A 15,817-nucleotide genomic window follows, 5' to 3' on the forward strand; every position below is an offset into this window, starting at 1 on the left:
TTTAACTATTTTCTATGTCTCATGTCTCCAAAAACAAGTTTCCCAAGAGCACACCTCTTGCTTCTCACATGCCCCCCAACATAGCCAAAGCAGAGCGCTGCAGGCAGACCCCTCAAACCACTACACAAACTGGGCGCACCCCGCGTACCAGGCGTCAAGCTTAGGGAGCTCAAAGCACAGTGGTGGAGATGGCCTTGCAAAAAAACTGACAATAAAACACAGAATGCGCTTATAATGGAGGAATCAAGTAGCTGTAAGTGCACCAGGGACCAAGAGGAGGGTGCATCTTATTCAGGAGAAGCAGAGAATGGTGGCAGTGGGGGAGATGCATAAAATGGCCAACAGGAAGGACTCTTGGAGGCATCTGCAAAACAGAAGGGTGTAAAGGTATGAACGAGTATGGAATGCTATGGCATTTAATTCAAGGTAAACATCAGCATACGATGTACAATGGGCCACCTAACCACATGCATCTTACCATGAGAGGCCCTGGTTGAGAGGTCCTTCCTGCAGATGGAGCACCATTGCCTTCCTGCCCTTGTCACCTCAGGTTCTCCCAGCTCAGCCCTCAGTCCACTCAGGGATGTGTGCAATAAGCTCTCAGAAGCTTCAGCGCTACCCGCGGCAAGTGAGTAAACCTCAGCCATTTGCACAGAAAGGCTGGGGGAGGCGCGAGGGGGGAGGAGCCCTGTCTCAAAACATCCTGTTCCTATTTTTAGCCAGGAAATAGCCTCTTACCATCTATACTCTATCTACCTCCTCCCAAGGCCAACAAGCATGAAAATCATAAAGCTGCATCATGAGGTGGGTGGCAGAGTGCGTTCCTCTATGTCATAACGTGTTTCTTCTTAATTCCAAAATAAGATGCAGATTATTTCCACTTAAGCTAAGATGCAAACTCTCACTTTATCAAAAACACAATGTTCTACCCTCATGACGCAGGAAAAGCAAACACACAAAGCCTCTTGGGTGAAGATCTGAAGTTGAGATTTCTGCAGCTGAACTTGTCCTTCCGATTGTTATTCAAATATTTAAAGAAGTGAAGAATCTCAAAAGTTCATATTTTCATTTAAGAATGACTAGACAGAAGATTGGGAGACGGGTGTTTCTGAGAGGGACAGTTGAGCGATGGGAATAGATCAGAATCTATGTAGAGGTGGCATCTGTGGGCCTGTGGCCACCTCTGCATAAATGGACAGTGGAGCTACACCTTACCCAAGGGTTAGTTACAAAATCAGCACCAGGGTCAAAAGTCCCCCTCCTTTAGGAAACTACTGATTAAAAGCATTTTCAGAATTTTAAAAGTCGTACCAATCTATTGAACTACAGGGATTTTATTTAGATCCTGATTTGAACAGTTTTAAAAATTATACATACGTATGTATATACACACACACACATCATACATGCACACACATATATGTGTATGCATATCTATACACACATCCACATACATACATACATATGACAAGTGGGGAAATCCGTCATATGATGAAGGAACTGTTCATTATTTAAATATGATAACAGTACATTGTAATTGATTTTATTTTTAAAGAGTCTCTATCTTTTAAACATATCCATTGAAACATTTACCAGTAAAATAAAAAAAAAACGAACAGCTGAATTACAAGTCAGTCAAAATGAGATCTTATTTTGTACAGATATTCACGTGCAGTACCTGAAAGTTACACAGAAAGTCCTCCTACCTTGAATCACTCATAAAACACAGAATACACAGTCTGTTTATACAACCCTGAACACCACGCAAAAGTTCACTCAGTGACTCCAGCACAGCTGGGTCATCCTCCGGCCCTGGAGGAGATGACGATTCTTTCTTCAGGGTACCAGAAGAAATCATTATCTTGAGTTTAGTACCATGTAGCAGGAAAAAGGCAAATATTTCAACACTGGGATCATTTCCAGCATACTCAGCCCACTGAGACGGAAGGAACTCCTGCTTCATGTCTCTCCACCTGAACTTGTGCAAGCCTTAAATTAAGCTGAGTTGGGGGCCAGCCCAGGGGTGCAGCAGTTACGTGCACACGTTCTGCTTCGGTGGCCTGGGGTTCACCAGTTCGGATCCCGGGTGCGGACATGGCACTGCTTGGCAAGCCATGCTGTGGTAGGCGTCCCACATATAAAGTAGAGGAAGATGGGCATGGATGTTAGCTCAGGGCCAGTCTTCCTCAGCAAAAAGAGGAGGATTGGCAGCAGATGTTAGCTCAGGGCTAATCTTCCTCAAAAAAATAAATAAATAAAAATAAAATAAAATAAAAATTAAGCTGAGTAGCCGTCAGACCTGTGGGCACTGTTTCAGTTATTCTCTTTCCTTCTCAATCTCTCCCTTTTTAAAAATGTGCTGAGTTTGTAGACCTGAATTGACATGCCACTCTGTGCTCAGATGCTGCTTCCCTGAGGTGACCTTCCCTGGGCTTCCAGTATTAGGGCTGCTATTTAGGGGAAGAAGATGACCACATCTTAACACATAGAAGGACGTGGACCATAAGGAGCATGCAGAGTGGTCCAGGTCACAAAGACAACCTCTGATGAGGAAGCACAACCATGTCTACCTCCATCAGCAACATGGAGGGCAGAGAGTCTGTAGTATTCAATTGTTGGTATCATTATCATCATTCTTATTAGGTCACTTACTGAGCCCATATTCTGTGCTAGATGCTCTTCTCTATTTCATCTTAAATCTTCTGAATAACAGTGCGGGTTGATTATTTTACAGAGGAGGAAGCTGAAGCTCAGAGTAACTGCATGATTTCCCAAAGGCCACACAGCTAGAAAGGGACAGAACAAAGATTCAAATCTCACTCCCCCCATGACCCTTTCTAGCATGCTCCATCCCTGCATGCAAATGAGGCCTTTAAGACACAGTTATTGAATGAGATCCTTTATTACTAAAACATTAAAAAAAAATTGTTGAGTTGTCTAAGTGAAAAGCAGAGAAAAATCCCCACTCTGTGATCTTGTAGGATGACTTCTGCAAGTTTGTAGCCCTGTTTAGTTTCACTTTGAGTTTCTCTAGCCATCATTTCATCTTCCCTTTGATGCATCTGACATGCTTGAGAGAACAGAAAAGGAAATGACTTTTTTGTTTGGAATGATAGAAGTGCAGGTGACCCCATACCACCCCGCCCCCCCGAAAAAAAAAAGGTCCTGTAAGACAGTGTTTTTTCTTTCGATCTCAAGTCTACTGGCTTATTATGGCAACTTAATAGCTGAGTCAGATTGGCTGTTCATGAAAGTGAACTGACAAAGGATATGCTCTGCCCAAGGGCCAGTCAAGCAGGGACCACAGGGACCACAGGGACCCCAGAGGGAGACTGACCTTGGAATAGATGCCTTTATGAACTTGCTACTTCAATTCCTCATGCAGGTGTTTATCAAATGCCTGTAAAGGGAGCCCCCACCCCAAGCTAGATGCTGTGGGGGACACAGACATTCAAGTCCCAGCCCATAGGCAGCTTCAGGAATCATGAGGAGCAGGTAAGGAGGAAAACAGCCATCCTCTGTCACAGGAAGCTATCCTCTATCCTCCTTTGAAGGGTTAGAGGGGATGCGTGGTTTTGGAGGGCCTTAGGGAAGGGTTCTCCTCACAAGTGCTGACCAGCAGTGGGAACCACCTGACCTAGATAGATAGTGGACTGTAAGCCCCTTAAGGGCAAGGACCGTGTCTAACTTGCCTTTCTATTCAAAATTTGCCTATATTTCAAGAAAGTAGTCCTCAAACATTTGTTGTGGGTGTTCTAAATCGTGGTCATGTACTATGTTTACAATTTTAAAAGATATTTATGGCTAAATACTGAAACTGTTCTCAGGTGCCACCGCAGAAACTGAAGCACTTAGTTTGAGGAACTGAGTTCCTGTCCTCAGAATCGATCCGGCCATATGGGAGGTCAGGTGCAGGTGAGGGAGATGGTAGAGTGATACCTAAAAGGCCGCTTATAGGTGGGATCCACTGATATCTCAAAGGATTATGGGCAGATCACTCTCTGTCCTCAGAAGGGAAGGGAGGCGGCTGGGGAATGGAAGCCCACTCTGGCTTCTACTGCGGGAAAATGAGAAGAGGCCAAGCTTTGTGACTCAGTGGAACTCACTTCTGCCCACAAGCTCAATGCTAACCCCTAACTCCCTAACCCCTGCCTTGATAGGAGCAAAGGAAGTGAAATGAATACGGATCATCACAGAAGGCACCAGGGCAGCTCACACCCTGTCCAGTATGGGATGAGGCCATCAGGTGACTAATTCATGCTTCCACGGAACCAGGTCACAAGAGCATCCACTTTATCAGTGACAGTGGGGAGGCCAAAGGAGACAGTCCTAGGGTGGGAACGCTGTGAAAGGTCAGGCCATCCAGGGAGGAGCCACAGGCATCCTTTGACATAATATGTGTGGGAAGAGCCAGTTGATCTGACATAAAGAAGGTGTTGACTATAAGGTAACTTAGTAAAGGAGCCAAAGTCTCCCTGACCCCCAGTCTGATTAGGGCCCCCATCTCCCCCAGCTCCCTGTACAGACGCAATCCCAGCACCCCCTCACAGTTTCTATGTCTATCTCCTCTACGAGGGCGTGATCTTCCAGAGCTCAGGAACACTCTAGTCCTCTGAGTCACTCTGAGGCCCATGAACCTACCACACTGCTAGGTACAGGCTGGGTCCTAAGTAATGACTTCTGCGTGCCCTGAATGAATGCATCATGAATGAGGTGCCTACAGGAGAATCACACTCACCCAGAGTACAAATGCCTGGCCTGACTGCAAAGTCAAATCATAGCAAGTCCAGGAGAGGGCAACTGGCTAGGTCCTACCTGCCTACCCTTTATTATAAATTAATTCAATCGAAAGGTCTTGACCACATGAGAAAAAGAAAGAACTAGTCAATTAGTTACCACTAGGTTAACTGGGTAGGAGCCTGGCGAGGTGATTCATGTCAATACTGTGAACCCTGCCCAGCTATTTGCAGGTGACCTAGAAGCAGGGATGGAGAAGGTGGGAAACAGGCAACCATGATAGGCAGTGATGCAGAACTCTCTGGAACTAGTATCTGAGTGAGCCGGATCCAGATAAAGCCAGGATCTGGTTTATATTATTCATTTAAATTTTTTTAGAGGAAATCAGAAAAGACCAAGCTGTAGGAAAGGACAATAATGGTTTAAGAGAGAATGACTGGAGAAGGTGATGCTGGTAAACCTCACCCCACTTGCAACAGTCCCTGGCCAGGGAATTCTTCATTCCAGGTAACCATCCTTGGAGTAGACTGAATACAGCTCTCGAGCCTGATGCCTATCAATAACCATCATAAATATCAACACCATTGACTGACCATGAACCTTGTGCCTCGTACCATGTTGGCAGTTTGTCTCTCTCCAATTATCATAACAACACTGCAAGGTAGATGCACCTGCATTTTGTAGATAAAGGTGAGTATCTTTACATGAAGAGCTAAGCCCCTTGCCCAAGGTTGTGCACCTAGTACAGAGCTGGGATTCAAACCCAACTCATCTAACCCCAAAGCCCATGCCTACCGCACATGGAGGCAAGACCGCCCCTACAGATAAGGGTGGGTAAGGGAAGGCTTCCCGTGAAGAAATAAGGTTGGACCTGGACGTGGAAGGATGTGTAGGATTTGGACAGCTGGAACAGTGCTAGGAGGACATCAGCAGGTCCTCAAGGTCCCTGGGATCCTGTGGGAGAAGACACTCAAATTCAAGGGCCCTGTAGTTATGCTGTTATTTTTCAAATAGTACATGCTACCTCGTAGGCACTTTGGGACTCTAATTTTTTATTAATTGCAGAGAAAGTCAAATACAGGAAGATTTGAATCATTAGCTCTTTGTCCAAAGCTCAAGCCATCTACACTGCGGCCTCCCATCAGATCACCAACGTTGTTATCCGGGTTCCCTTGTGCACGATGTGTGGGGCCTAAATGCTCTCCGAGGCCTCGCAGCACACCCTCCCAGCTGGAAAAGACCTTAGTGGACAGTCAGGTGATCAACCCACCACCTGATGAACAAATTCCCCATTCAATAGCAACAAAAAGGGGCTGGCCAGCCAGCACCTACTTTCACACATGTAATCATGATCCTCCTCTTCTGAGGCGGCCTGTCCCCAGACAGCCAGATGTTAATTACGACAAACTTTTTCCTGACATTGGACTGAACTCATCCCCACACCCCTCAGCTTCCACCTGCAGGTTCTAATTCTACTCTCCAGGGATAAAAAAATGTCTGTTCTTTTTTCCATAAAATAATCCTTTAAGTTTGTCATACCCTCCTAAACCTCCTTTTTTTTCAAACTAAACATTCTCAGTCTTTGAACCATTCCTCAGGTAACAGTTTCTGAACCCCCTAACCTCTCTGTTCACTTGCCTCCTAGCCTACTCTCATTTGTCCACATCACTCTTAAAAGAACTAAACACAGTTTCCGGGTATGGTCCAACTAGGGTGGAAGAGGAAACTGACGACACCGCTACCATGCAAAAATTCAGTTTCTGGTTAGTTCTTTTCAGCCTCATACTGACTCTCACTTAGTGGAGCATGCAGTGAAATCAAGCTCCCGTAGCCTTTTGAGTCCTACTCTCTAGCCATACCTCCCGGCTGCCTTACTGGAGCCATTGGTATTTGGAGCTCACATTTTATCTTCTATATATCCTGCTGTGTTCTATCTTTCTACACTCAGTCCCTCTGCTAGCCTGTGGAACTTATGGAGAGCCTTGACCGTGGCACGTACAACATTTGCTACCCCTCTTGGCTTTACAGCATCCGTAAACGTGATCAGCAAGCCCTCTCTATGTACCCCTCTAAATCACAGGTTAGAGCTGAGAATAGGCACTATGCTCTGGAGTGACAAAAGTTAGCATTCTTTAGGGACAGTTACAGAAGCACTACGTTTAAACCAACTGAACTACCACCCAGTCTGCATTTTCCATTTGTTTATAAGATTATAAATCCTCAGTTATTGGGGATAGAGATGTTCACTGCCTGATAGAAGAGTTCTAAGTTCATTATCATCATCATCGACATAAATTAAAGTTCCTCTCTGTTTTAGGATCACCCAAAGGATCACCTAGCCCTTGAGGGGATACTTGGGATGGTAAAATACAGGTTATGGGGCCATGTGCGTTTCATTGTGCAGACATCACAAAGAGCAGCTAAACTGAGGTACCAGAGGCTGGGTAGGTCTGCCAACTGGGAAAGATCTTATCTTATGTAATAAGACATTATGGATGTAGAAAAGCTCCAGTGCTTTCCATAGGAGCCTCAAATTGAAAGACTCAGCTCGTAGAACTCCGTGTCTCGTGTCCCAGGGCGAGGAGAAGCAGCGGGGATTTATTTAACAATAATTAATAACTCCCTTAAGTATCACAGTTCTCACTTATTGAGTACTACCATGTGCTGTGCATTTTACATAGCTCATCTCAGTTTTGGCCTCGTGCTGAAGGTTTGTAATTATCTCTCCCTAAAATTTAAATATCTCTCTCTCCCTGGGTTTCTCCCATCCTCCAGAAGGCACTGAAGACCTCCAGTAGCACTTCAGCAAAAATATTTGCAAGTTTCCTCAGGGCCCTGGTAATTCACTCAACCAACCAACTCCTTTTGATAAATATTTCTCAAGATTTTCCTGAGAATAAGACACTGTGCTGGATGCTAGGGACTCGGGCTGACTTCAAGCAGCTACATTTCTTCTATTCATTCCTCTCTAGCCATGGGCTCCTCTCTCCCATTTGTTGGCTGTGTGGCCCTGGGTAGGTTCCATTAAACAGTGATCTAATGCCTTTTACCTAAGAAGGATGGGTGTAGGATGCACATATGCCCAGCATAGTTCCAGGCACACAGGGTACTTAATAAATATTAGGGATTTTTTATTTCATTCTTTCCTATGCAGTCTGCAAATCTGCCTCTTTTCAGAGCAGGAAGGAGCAAAATAGGAGTCGAACCATTCTGCTTTCTCCCAGGGCCTCCATGAACTTTATGTCATTTGCCAGAATCAGGAAATTCTGCCTGCATTCTTCACATATCACTTGTTTTAAAAAGAAAAAGAACAAAGACTTTGGTTCTTGATATATTTTGCAAGTCATGGGTTTTTTATTTCTTCCTTTCCTGACATGATTCTATTTATAAAACTGAAAGAAAACTAAGATCATTTTAAATCCAGTTCCCAGGGAGGTGGCATGACTTGGTGTGAGATGGAGCTGGTTCAACAGCAGGCTCTGATGGAGAGTGGTCTTTCTGCACCCCTGGCCAACTCTTTTGTTCGCCTTGTTTCCCCGGACTTACCATCTGCTATGGTCTGAATGTTTGTGCTTGAAATCCTAATCCGCAGAGGTGAAGGGGGGGCCTTTGGGATGATTAGATCATGAGGGTGGAGCCCTCATGAATGGGATTAGTGCTCTTATAAAAGAGACGCCACAGAGCTCTACTGACCCTTCCACCAAGTGAGGACACAGCAAGAAGGTGCCAGCTATGAAGGAGGAAGTGGGCCCTCACCAGAGGGCCACCATGCTGGCACCTTGATCTCAGCCTTTCCAGGCTCCAGAACTGTGAGAAATACATTTCTGTTGTTTATAGGCTACCCAGTCTGGTATTTTGTTATAGCAGCCCAAAAGGACCAAGATACCATCATGTCCCTTACATCTGTACAGAACTCGAGAGTAAAAGGTCATTCTAGTCACTCCAGTCACTTGAAAATTACCTGTTAAAACCACTGTGCCATAAAGAGGAAACCAAAATACAGCCACATACAGCTGCTCAAAACCACAAGTGGGGAAGAAATGCCACTAGGCAATAGTCAGTGTTCAAAAAGTAGTCTCTCTACATTAGACATTTTTGTTCTTTTGTTGCTGTTGATACAGTGACCTGTCACTAAATTCTATGTATTTTATGTCGTATTCAATAAACATTCATTGTGGACCTACTGTGTGTCAGGCACCGTGCAAGGGGCTTAGACTCAGTAACAACTCTTTGCCAGGGACCAGATATAATTTGCACAAGTTCCATTTGCCAGTCTGCGTGGTATTCACTTACTGTGCACTTCCCCACCTCCACCCACCCGCCCACACCCAGGAGATTTTTTATAGCTAAAAAAAATCCCCCAAATAAGTCACTTCCTCAAATAACAACCTGACCTCTCTTTCTTTATGGCAGGGCCTATTAAGTTGCTTACACTTCCCACTTTCCACTTGTTCCTCAAATAATTGAAGTCAGCCCACATCATTCCACTGAAATTGAATTTCTAGTTGCAACATCTAAAGACTCCTCTCTAGTCCCTACCTCAGGGTGGCCTCTCTGGCTTTCCTCCTTCTAATGTCTGAGAGGTGTCCTCCCAGTTCCCCTCCTCCCTCCCCATCTCAGCTTCCTCTGGTGGCCAGCTTCCTGCCTGAAATGTCCACATCCCCAGTTCAGCCGCAGCAGTAGGCTCCCCTCAATTCTGTGCCCCCTTCCATGCAGACAATTCCTGCATCCACATGTCCAGTCCCCTCTGGCATCTCCCCCAGACTCTAGACTACCTCATTTTCAAAAAGAATTTTTCTAACTGGACACCTATATGGAAACTTTACACTCTACTCATTCCCACTACATAACACAAAACCACTATGTGCACAGCATAAGTCTTAGTACTTGGAATACAACAGTAAATCAGAGGAGAATCACTACCCTTAGAGCTTTACATTGTAGCAGAGTGAGACACAATGAGTAAATGCAGTAAGTAAATTACTTAGCATCTTAGAAGATGCTAAGTGTAATGGGAAACAGAGCAGAGCAGAGTACTGGACGGGGAGGATCAGAAGTGCTGGGTGGAGGCAGGTTTCCATTTTTACAAGGCCAGTCAGAATCAGCCTCATTGAGGAGGAGACATTTGAGCAAAGAATAAAAGGTGGTGAAGGAGTGAGACCTGCAATACTCTGTGCAAAGACCCAAGACGGGAGTGCGCTGGTGTGAGCTGGCTGGAAGGAAAGGACCAAGAGGAGGGTACAAGGAGAGGGGCTTGGAGAGGAACAGAGACAATGGGTTACAGAGGATGGAGATCAGGTGGGGCCTTACAGGTCACGGTAAGGACTTTGGCTCTTACTCTGAGTAAAATGGGAGCTACTGCAAGGGTTTAAGCAAAGGAGCAACCTGATCCAATTCAATGTCACTAGGACTGCTCAGGGTGCCCTGGGGGGACGGAAATAGGGGTCAAGGGTAGAAGCAGGCAGACCATCAGGAGGTCACTGGAGTGATCCCAGTGAAAGATGCTCATGGCTTGGACCAGGTAGTTGCAGGAGAGGTGGTGAGAAGTGGGTATATTTTACACATCCTTCGAAAATCAAGCTTGATGATTGGCTGTGGGTGTGAAAGAAAGGGTCAAGGATGATTCCAAAGTTTGGGGCCCAGGCAGCTGAAAGGATGATGCTGCTTTCAACAGAAAGGGGAAGATGAGAGAAGAGAGATCTGGAGGGGAAGAGATCAGGAGTCTAGTTTTGGGTATTCTGAGTTTGAGATTAGACTGTTGAGTGGAGTGTTAAATAGGTAGCCTGGTAGGAAATCATAGAGGTCAGGAGAAAGGTCCAGGCTGGAGGTATACATGGGGGAGTTATCAGCACCGAGGGCCCTTTGGAAGTTCTTGATCAGCTGCTTGAGTTTTTCTCCACCCAGCTGCATGGGTGTTTACTGTGGAGCAAGAGCTCCTGGGTTTAAACCTGACTCCACCAATTCCCAGCTATGTGATCTTAAACTAGTTACTCCACCGCTCTGAGCATGTTTCTTCACCTGGAAAATGCAGAAAATAACAGGACCTACCCCTTAGGGTTATAAGGAGGAAACAATGAGGCAATTCATGTGAATGACCCTGTATGTAGTAACAAGCAGCCTATGTGTGTTAATAACTATTATCCTCTCCTGCACCCTCTCCGTCTCTTACTGTCTTGCAAAGCTTGGTATCTTCAACTTTTCCTTCTTTCTTGCCCCATATTTAACTCATCCTTCACCCTGAGAGCTCTGGATTACTTGTTCATCCGGGCACCTCATTGCCCCTAGAACAAGCCCTTAAAAGGTTTTGAATCAAACTAAATAGGAAACAAAGTTCTACTATTTCTACGCTCAAAACATTTCTTTTATCTGTCTCCATTTCTCTTTTCCCATTATTTCTCATCTGAGCTCTCAATAAATTTTACTTAAGCCTCAACTATAGCTCAAATGAAATTAAAATCTAAGTTTAATTTGCTAACCTGTCTGTCTTCCCTTAAAACTGTAAACATTTCAACCACCAAGTAATAATTAGCTCCGTATACCTAATGCCTGTGTCCAGTGCCCAGACCCTGGTCAGTATCTAACAAACATCATTTGAAGAAATGAAAAAAACAATTTTATTGGCTACCTATTACCTGCTAGACACTGAAATTAAAATATAATCATCACTACCTCCACATAAACTACAGTCCATGCCCTCAAGGAGTTTTGAGAAACAAACAGTACACCTGAGGCAGAAAACAAATTAGCTTCATAAATCTAAGGAGATCTCTATAACGAAAGAGCAAGCTACATAATATTGACCACATTTACACAAGGAGCTCCAAGAAAAAGACCACCATCTTGGCTAGAGTTAGAAATGAAGATGGGGACTCTTAGGGGAAGGCTGGCTACAGCCAGAAGCCTTCAAAAAGGAAAGGAGATGTGAGCAGGGTTTTTGAACAGAAGGTGGAGAAGTGAGGCAGGCCACTGGGGCTTTGTCAGTGGTCAGGGATAACAGAGGAGAGAAATGGCAGCATGTGAGAGGTGCAGCTCAAACTGAAGCCCAGAGGAGCTGCTGGAAGAAGAGACGACAGACAGGCAATCAAAAAGGGGAGGACCCTCCATCTTAACATGAGTATGCAAGTGATATAAAACCAAAAACTAAGGTCTATTCATGGTTACAGAACATAAAGCTTGAGTTGGAGAAAGCCCTCAAATCCCTCTGCCAGTCTTGGAGGATTTTTGTTTCCCTAACACATCAGATCTATATACCAGAAGATGCAATCTCCTTGTGTTGGCAGACAGAGATGGGGCCTCAGAGGGTCTCCTTATCCAGGTTAATACACACAGGTACTCTTTGATCTCAAGCTCAAGGTTGATTAAATGGTGCGCAGCTCACACTCCTTTCCTCTCACTTCATCTTCCCAACTGTCATCACTCCTCAAGACCAGTCAAATTCCTCGCCCTCAACATCCTGGCCACAGAGCCCCAGCCTGTTGTAAACATATGTTCCCCAACATAGTCAGCCACCATTCTTAGCATTAATGGAGCCTCAGTGAGAGTCAGCAGTAAGCAGAAATCCGTCTCTGCTGCAATCACCAAAAGATGACTTGAGGAAGGTCACGGTTATTCACATTAATAAGGGTTAGGGATGACTTCAAATGTGAATGTAGGAGCTGCCATCCCTTTGATACACTCTATACTAGCTTGGCTTTCTACCACCAGTCAGAGTGACCAATCCTTAAGTTTCTTCCTCATCCAGGGAAGCAAAACTTCCTATTATTCCAATGAGGCAAAATAATATGGGCACATTAAGTTTTAATTTGTGAGTCACATAGATCGAGGTTTGAAGTCCAACTCCATTGCTTGTTAGCTCTGTCACCTAGGGCGACTTAGTTGAATTCTCTAGGCTTCAGTTTATTAATCTGTAAAACAGAGATAGTGTTAACTACATCATAGGGTTATTAGGAGGATTAAACAAGATATGTAAAACACCCAGCACACAATCAGTGTTCAAAGTGGCAGTGATTATCATGGGTCTTAGAATGGAAGTAGCCAAGGCAATCATTCAGTAGGTTTCCTTCAGCTTCTATCAGGGTCTTATAGATGGATTTCTCTCAGTCTATAAGAAAGCTTGTGCTGAGTTTTGTCATCCAGGCTGAGGTTGGAAACACAAGGTTAATGGACCAGGGTAGCAGTCAACCCTTTCTCTGGGTTCCAATGGGACAAAATTCCCCAAATACATTCTATAATTTCCATGCTCACAGGATGCACCTTGAGAACTTAAAAACAAAGACAAGGAAGACCAAGGGATACTGATAAGAGATAGAAAGACATCTGCCCATCATCAGTCCCTGAGGAACACAAAGTGCTCAGCACCCTGGTGACAGAACTGGAAGTCTAGAGGCTCAGAAGCTACTGAGGAGACTGCAGTACAGGTTGCCCAGGACACAAAGCAGGGAGCGGTGGCCCCAAAATATCTACTCACTTCGGCCCCTGCCATCCCTCCTTCCTGCTTTCCCTCCCCAGGTTGGGATCCTTCCCGACTTTGCATAGCTGCTCCACTCCACCTCTGCTGGAACCTTAACATGCCGAGGGCCTTCTCAGTGCATGCATAAGGCAGACTCTGATCCGGCACTGGGTCCTTGAAGAACCGACCCCTCCACCAGCACACCTGATATGTGGTGTCACCTACTGTTGACTACAAGCAACAGGGACCTTTGAGGGCAACTCATTCCATTTGCAGATTGTTCTAAATGTAGAGTTTTAGAATATAGATTCACTGACCCAGAATCTACTTCTCTTGACTTCTATCTTGAAGATCTAGTTCTAAGACTAATGAACTTTCAAAAGATGAAAATGGTTGCATAATAAGATATCCTTTCAATCAATTCATACCATAATACTTACCACTAATAATTATTGAGGGCCAACCATGAGCCATGGGAAGCTGTGAGGCTATAAGGGCTGCAGCGATGGGAAACGGGGTTCAACTGGATTATCTGCTCCAGACCTAAGTGTTTCTAGTTCCAGTTTGTCCTGCAAGAAACTGGAACTGGTGGAGGTTTGCTAAGCATGCAACGGACGTTATTGGATTATTTTCTCTAAACTCATTGTTGAGCTCCTGGCACCAAAAAGGAGCTTTGATGAGGCATGAAGAGGTGAAAAGGAGACATGTCAGTTGATGGAGAAGGTGCCAGAGACCATTTTTCCTCATCCCAGGTCTGGCCTGTAGCCCCACCATCTTACTCCCCAACCTCTGGTCTGGCTGATATTGAACTCTAGTCAAGTACCCACTGGAATACCAAGCTCCAGGAAATGTTTTCAGAGTGCTGGAAAGAGACAAAGATGAAAGATGGAGGAGTTGGGACCAGCTGCAAGGACAACCTGAAGGGGAGCCGGGGAAATATTTTGTGTCTAGTGGCTCACAATGTCACGAAAGGAGCGTGAGATCAACCTGAGTTCAAATCCCACCCCCACCCTTTGCTCCCTGCATGACCTTGGGTAATTCACTTGATCTCTTGGGGGCTATTTTCTCATCTATCAAATAGAGATAAGCCCCACCCCAAAGACTAGTTCTGAGGATTATTTCAAGTGGCCAGCATAGTGTCCACACAAGGAATAATGGGTCTCTCAATATTAAACTGATTATTAATATCCTCATTTTTGTCTTCTGGGGGAGGGGGACATCAGACTAAAAGACCTCCATAAATAGCGGGTCCCACTACGACACCAGGATGGAATCAGCCCAACAAGATACTCACTGGGCTGCTGTGAATTCCTAGGTGAGACCTGACCAGTGCCTTCCAAGTTGCCTCCTTGGCTGTTGGCAGTTTCTGTAGGATAGGATCATATTTCCCACTGGAGAGCTGTGGGCCCCAGAGAGCTGTGGGTCTTGTAGCCCGGGGCTTTTCAGAGGGCTCGCATGACAAGCTGGCAGGGCGCAGCTGTTCCCAGCAAGGGCATTAATAATACAGGCCTTTTTCCACAAACTCTGGCAAACAGCCTAAAGTGACAAGTGAAAACACTGGGTCCAAATTCTCACTGGAGCTTAGGGCAGAGGAGGCCAAGATAACTTGCCTTTATCAGGGCTAAATCATGGAACTGAAATAGAGTTCTGCTAGGGGGTGATGGCTGACGGAAACTGCTGGTGATAAAAGCTAAGAAAGGCAGGAAAAACCATGTGTGTGTTGGGAGGGAGGATGGTCAAGCTCTTTATAGAATAAACTGCCTATATTGCCTATGGGTAGTTTCAGTGGAATGTTTCAGAGACCCAGAGGCAGAGAGAAAGGAGTCCATGTGACCTGTTGGCTGAGGAGTGAACTGGGCCACAGATTTCATCTCAGCAAAAGCCAAAAAACACAGCAGCACCACAGGCAGCCCAGAGCCACCTGCGACAGGAGACCTTATGAGGAGCAAGCTGATCTCCCCTCACAAGCAGGAGGACAAGCGGGGTAGGTCTCAGCAGGATTTTTGTGTTTATCTGTATCAGCACCAAAAATAGGGCCTGGCCCCAAGACACTCAGTCAATAGGAGAAACAGAGAAATATGTGGTGTGGAGGGAGAACACAGGCATCAGATCCAGCAGCACCAGTTAGTAGCCATGCAAATTTAAGCAAGCCATTTGTTCTCTCTGAGCCTCAGTCTCCCCATCAGGAAAATGTAGTAATGACATATACTTTGGAAAATTCTTATCAAAATTAAATAATCTATATACCTAAAAAGGCACCTAAAATAATGCTCGGACATAGCAGGCACTCAATAAATGGACTTCTCAGAGTTAGATCTCTGTCTTCAAATACAGATGAGACCCTGAGGATCAACTTGGCTTCCATTTCCCATAGTTACGGTGGGGGGAAGACTGGAGGAAGACTAAAAAGAGAATGTAAAACAATTGAAGATGATCAATCAAGGGAAATTAAAGGAAGACCTCTAAGGTCACACTGGACAAGTCATGTACTTCTCTGGGTCTCAGAATTCTCTGCGGGAAGAGGGGAGGTCGGATTTGATTGATGGTCTTCAAACTGTGCTCCAGGAATCCTAGAGAGTGTGTGGAAACTCTAAGGGGCTGTCTTGGGGTGGGGAGGAGGGAGACAAGTGG

General features: G+C 45.2%; 1 protein-coding gene across 16 annotated transcripts in view; it reads right to left on the reverse strand.

Moving 5' to 3' along the window:
* Positions 1 to 15,817, reverse strand: part of ST6GAL1 (ST6 beta-galactoside alpha-2,6-sialyltransferase 1) — a 113,561-nt gene that overhangs the window by 53,783 nt on the left and 43,961 nt on the right. Inside the window, exons 1-2 of one of the 16 annotated variants that reach the window (XM_070509254.1) lie at positions 479 to 618; positions 149 to 364 (exon numbers count right to left, since the gene is read on the reverse strand). The exons of 13 other annotated variants lie outside the window; for them this stretch is intronic. The gene's annotated coding sequence lies outside the window, so the exon portion shown is untranslated. Of the gene's footprint in view, positions 1 to 148; positions 365 to 478; positions 669 to 15,817 lie in introns of those variants that run through there. 2 more of the 16 variants (XM_014843353.3, XM_070509257.1) reach the window with 2 other exon arrangements.

This window comes from Equus asinus, chromosome 5, assembly GCF_041296235.1.
Source record: "Equus asinus isolate D_3611 breed Donkey chromosome 5, EquAss-T2T_v2, whole genome shotgun sequence".
In the NCBI taxonomy this organism is placed as follows: domain Eukaryota; kingdom Metazoa; phylum Chordata; class Mammalia; order Perissodactyla; family Equidae; genus Equus; species Equus asinus.